The following is a 6,000-nucleotide window of genomic DNA, read 5'->3' as shown; positions in this document are numbered from 1 at the left end:
CCCAGTTACTGCTCTCACACAGGACAGCACAGCCTAAGGACACAGAGTAGGGACCCTAGAGAGGGGATGTCACCTCAATCAGAACTGCTCAGAACATTTACTCACCACCACTGAACCAGGAGCCAACAACACTGCAGCAATAACACAACCCCAGGTGAACTAGGCGTTATTAGTTTAGGTCAGCATTAGCTCAAGTCATTAGTCCCTCATCACTTCCCATAACATTGAAGAACAGATGGGAATACCCTATTCACCAGGGCGTGTCATTTAATATTGATCTAATGGGAATCTGGGACAGCCACTAGCCATAGCTTGAGCTGAGAGGACCCATCTACTATTTGTTGACATTTTGTGACCAAACAGATAGACCACATAGGTCTGGGAGATAGTCCTGTTTAGGCTGGGTTATATAGATAATACAGTACAATACAATACAGTATAATACAATACAATACCGTATAATACAATACAGTACAGTATAATACAATACCGTACAGTACAATACAGTACAGAACAATATGATAAAGTACATTATGATAATACAATACAGTACAATATGATATGGGCAAGTTGCAGCGGAGGGTGCAGAGCTGGTGTCCGGGGTAGTGGTAGCCAGGTGGAAAGCATGGCCAGCCGTAGCAAAATGCTTGTTGAAATTCTCGATTATTGTAGATTTATCGGTGGTGATAGTGTTTCCTAGCCTTAGTGCAGTGGGCAGCTGGGAGGAAGTGCTCTTATTCTCCATGGACTTTACAGCGTCCCAAAACTTTTTGGAGTTAGTGCTACAGGATGCACATTTCTGTTTGAAAAAGCTAGCCTTTGCTTTCCTAACTGCTTGTGTATATTGGTTCCTAACTTCCCTGAAAAGTTCCATATCGCGGGGGCTATTCGATGCTAATGCAGTACGCCACAGGATGTTTTTGTGCTGGTCAAGGGCAGTCAAGTCTGAGGAGAACCAGGGGCTATATCTGTTCTTCGTTCTGAATTTTTTGAATGTTGCATACTTATTTAAGATTGAGAGGAAAGCACTTTTAAAGAACAACCAGGCATCCTCTACTGACGGAATGAGATCGATATCCATCCATGATATCTGGGCCAGGTCAATTAGGAAGGCCTGCTCGCTAAAGTGTTTTAGGGAGCGTTTGACAGTGATGAGGGGTGGTCGTTTGACCGCGGACCCGTTACGGACGGAGGCAATAAGGCAGTGATTGCTGAGATCCTGGTTGAAGACAGTGGAGGTGTATTTAGAGGGTAAGTTAGTCAGGATGATATCTATGAGGGTGCCCATGTTTACGGATTTAGGGTTGTACCTGGTAGGTTCCTTGATAATTTGTGTGAGATTGAGGGCATCTAGTTTGGATTGTAGGATGGCCGGGGTGTTAAGCATATCCCAGTTTAGGTCACCAAGCAGTACAAACTCTGAGGATAGATGGGGGGCAATCAATTCACATATGGTGTCCAGGGCGCAGCTGGGGGCTGAAGGGGGTCTGTAGCAAGCGGCAACAGTGAGAGACTTATTTCTGGAAAGGTGGATTTTTAGAAGTAGGAGCTCAAACTGTGTGGGCACAGACCTGGATAGTATGATAGAGCTCTGCAGTAGATTGCAACTCCACCCCCTTTGGCAGTTCTATCTAGACGGAAAATGTTGTAGTTGGGAATGGACATTTCTGAATTTTTCGTGGCCTTCCTAAGCCAGGATTCAGACACTGCTAGAACATCAGGGTTGGCGGAGTGTGCTAACGCAGTGAATAACTCAAATTTAGGGAGGGGGCTTCTGATATTAACATGCAAAAAACCAAGGCTTTTACGGTTACAGAAGTCAACAAATGATAGCGCCTGGGGAGTAGGAGTGATACTGGGGGCTGCAGGGCCTGGGTTAACCTCTACATCACCAGAGGAACAGAGGAGGACTAGAATAAGGATACGGCTAAAGGCTTTAAGAACTGGTCTTCTAGTGCGTTGGGTACAGAGAATAAAGGGGGCAGATTTCCGGGCGATGTAGAATAGATTCAAGGCATTATGTACAGACAAGGATATGGAAGGATATGAGTACAGTGGAGGTCAACCTAAGCGTTGGGTTGAGCTGGAACAGCGATAGGCAAGGCATATTGACATGGGAGAGAGGCATAAAGCAATCACAGGTATTATTCGAGAGAGCTAAGACAACAACTGGTAATGGCGATGAAAGTTTGGGCTGAGGCTAAACAGATAAACAGGACAGGGTACCGTGTAAAGGAACAGTCCAGCAGGCATCAGCTGTGCAGCTGAGTGATCATAAGGTCCAGTAAACAGCAATATGTGGGTCCGAGAGCAGTTCGAATTGGTGCTACAGCACAGGCGAGCAGGAAGCACGGCTGATTGATTGCGTGTGCTAGCGGGCCGGGGCTAGCAGATGGATCTTTGTGGTCGTCGCAACGGGAAGCCTGTTGAAACCACAGACGATATGAACCTTGTACAATACTACATGACCAAAAGTATGTGGACACCTACTCGTCGAACATCTCATTCCAAAATCATGGGCATTAATATGGAGTTGGTCCCTCCTTTGCGGCTATAACAGCCTCCACTCTTCTGGGAAGGCTTTCCACTAGATGTTGGAACGTTGCTGTGGGGACTTGCTTCCTTTCAGCCACAAGAGCATTAGTGAAGTCGGGCACTGATGTTGGGCGATTAGGCCTGGCTCGCAGTCGGTGTTCAGATTCATCCCAAAGTTATTCTATGGGGTTGAGGCCAGGGCTCTGTGCTGGCCAGTCAAGTTCTTCCACACCGATCTCGACAAATCATTTCTGTATGGACCTCGCTTTGTGCACGTGGGCATTGTCATGCTGAAACAGGAGAGGGCCTTCCCTAAACTGTTGCCACAAAGTTGGAAGCACAGAATCGTCTAGAACAGGGGTGTCAAACGTACGGCCCGCGGGCCGGATCAGGCCCGCAAACGGGTTTAATCCGGCCCGCGAGATGATTTTGAAAATTCAATAAAATAAATTGCTGTTCCAATTGCGTCCACTGGATGGCGCAATAGCAATTGTGTTAAGCAAGCAAACTGTTTATACCGGGGCAGAGCAAGTAGGTCAAGCACGTGCAGCCAATGAGCTACTTTGTTTTGCCCGCGATATTTATTACGGCTTCTACTTTTAACATTATGTGCTTTGGCACCCTCATTGCCCCAATATGTCTCTGTCAAAAAAGAGAAAAGTGGACACAGAGTGCAGAGTGTTCCAAGAAAAATGGTCATCCTATTTAATCACAGAATTGAATGGGAAAGCTGTATGTTTGGTGTGTTCAGAGCATGTTGCAGTGCTGAAAGAATATAACCTTCGTCGCCACCATGTGAGTCTTCATGCCGACAAATATGACAACTTTCAAGGACAGCGGAGATGAGAGAAGGTGAATGAACTGTTGGCGGGTCTGAAGAAACAGCAGTCTGTGTTTACTCACAGCCGAGACATCAGTGACGCTGCAGTGAAAGCTAGCTACCTCATTGCTAATGAAATCGCAGTGGCTTCAAAACCATTTAGTGAGGGTGAATTTGTAAAAACATGCATGATGAAGGCAGCGGAGATTGTGTGCCCTGAAAAGCGGCAGGCTTTTGCAAATATCAGCCTGACAAGAAACACAGTTGCAGACAGGATTTCCGATCTTTCAGTGGATTTGGACAGCCAGTTGAAGCAAAAAGTAAAGTCATTTATTGCGTTTTCGGTTGCAATTGATGAAAGCACGGACATTACAGATGTTGCACAACTGGCCATTTTTTCATCCGCGGAGTTGATGACACATTGACCGTCACCGAGGAGTTCGTGGAGTTGGTGCCGATGACAGATACAACGACAGCAGCTGATATTTTTACCGCACTCGTCGGCGCGCTGGACAGGGTCGGAGTGGATTGGTCCCGCGCTGTCAGCCTGGCTACAGATGGTGCGCCCTCAATGATCGGGAAAAAAGCAGGCGTTGTGACAAAGTTCAGAGAGAAAGTGCAATCTGCAAATGGAGGACGTGATTTTTTGACTTTTCACTGTATTTTGCACCAGGAGGCTTTGTGTTGCAAGTCATTAAAGATGGATAACGTCATGAAGGTGGTCATCCAAACTGTTAATTTCATCCGATCCAGAAGCCTGAATCACCGTCAGTTTGACAGCCTTCTCAGAGAGAAAGACCACATCTATGGCCTGCCATACCACACTGAGGTAAGATGGTTAAGCCGAGGTGCTGTGCTGAGGCATTTCTTTGATTTACGAGAAGAAATTGAACAGTTCATGGAAGAAAAGGGCAAACCAGTGTTAGAATTTCATTCCGCAGAATGGATGCCGGACCTTGCATTTATGGTGGATGTTACAGAGCACCTGAATAACTTGAACAAACAGCTGCAAGGGCGCAACAAAGTTGTCACGCGGTATTATGACAGCATACGTTCTTTCAAGTTGAAGCTGTCATTGTGGGAGACGCAACTTGCCGGTGGTGATGCAGCTCACTTCCCCTGTCTGAAAAATGTGTGTGCGACCCAACATGTGGCAGACATGAAGCGGTTCAAAGATAAAATAACGGGACTGTTACGGGAGTTTGAGCAACGCTTTCAGATTTATGTATATGTTTTTATGTTGATGTGCTATTGTTTTTAATTGTTTTTATTTTATTTGTATATTTAACCTATTCTTGACTCTGTGGTTCTTGCACTTGTTTGGGGAACAGGATTTCATTATTTTTATCTACATTTCTGCCTGAGAAATGACACCCTGATATAGTTCTGTGATCTGTGATATACTTCTGTGAATCACTGAGGCATTGTGTGTTTGTGTGTTCTTTGTCCTCAGAACTTTCAAATAACTTGAGCTGTTTTATGATTAATAGTGATGTTGTGCTTTTGGACACTGTCCTCAGGCTCCAGCTTTATGTTTATATGTTTTTATGTTGATGTGCTATTGTTTTTAATTGATTTTATTTTATTTGTATATTTAACCTATTCTTGACTCTGTGGTTCTTGCACTTGTTTTGGGAACAGGATTTCATTATTTTTATCTACATTTCTGCCTGAGAAATGACACCCTGATATAGTTCTGTGATCTGTGAAACAGTTCTGTTAATCACTGAGGCATTGTGTGTTTGTGTGTTCTTTTTCTTTAGAATTTTCAAATAAACTTGATGTGTTTTATGATTAATAGTGATGTTGTGCTTGTACTATTTTGGACACACTGTCCTCAGGCTCCAGCTTTATGTTGGATGTTGATCGTATTAAAACAAAGAAAACAATCTGAAGTTGTTGTTTTTAAGTTATATATACCATGATTTTTCCGGTCCGGCCCACTTGGGAATAGATTTTCCTCCATGTGGCCCCTGAGCTAAAACGAGTTTGACACCCCTGGTCTAGAACATCATTGTATGCTGTAGCGTTAAGATTTCTCTTCAGTGGAACGAAGGTGCCTAGCCCGAACCATGAAAAACAGCCCCAGACCATTATTCCTCCTCCACCAAACTTTATAGTTGGCACTATGCATTGGGGCAGGTAGCGTTCTCCTGGCATCCGCCAAGCCCAGATTCGTCCGTCGGACTGCCAGATGGTGAAGCGTGATTCATCACTCCAGAGAACGTGTTTCCACTGCTCCATAGTCCAATGGCGGCGAGCTTTACACCACTCCAGCTAACGCTTGGCATTGCGCATGGTGATCTTAGGCTTGTGTGCGGCTGCTCGGGCATGGAAACCCATTTCATGAAGCCCCCGACGAACAGTTCTTGTGGAGATGTTGCTTCCAGGCAGTTTGGAACTCGGTAGTTTTTTTACGCGCTACAGCACTCGGCAGTCTCGTTCTGTGAGCTTGTGTGGCCTACCACTTCGCGGCTGAGCCGTTGTTGCTCCTAGACTTTCCACTTCACAATAACAGCACTTACAGTTGACTGGGGCAGCTCTAGCAGGGTAGAAATTTGACCAACTGACTTGTTGGAAAGGTGGCATCCTATGACGGTGCCATGTTGAAAGTCATTGAGCTCTTCATTGGCCATTCTACTGCC

Source organism: Coregonus lavaretus (assembly GCF_964263955.1).
Source record: "Coregonus lavaretus genome assembly, chromosome: 29".
Taxonomy (NCBI): domain Eukaryota; kingdom Metazoa; phylum Chordata; class Actinopteri; order Salmoniformes; family Salmonidae; genus Coregonus; species Coregonus lavaretus.
Note: the sequence above shows the minus strand (reverse complement) of the source record.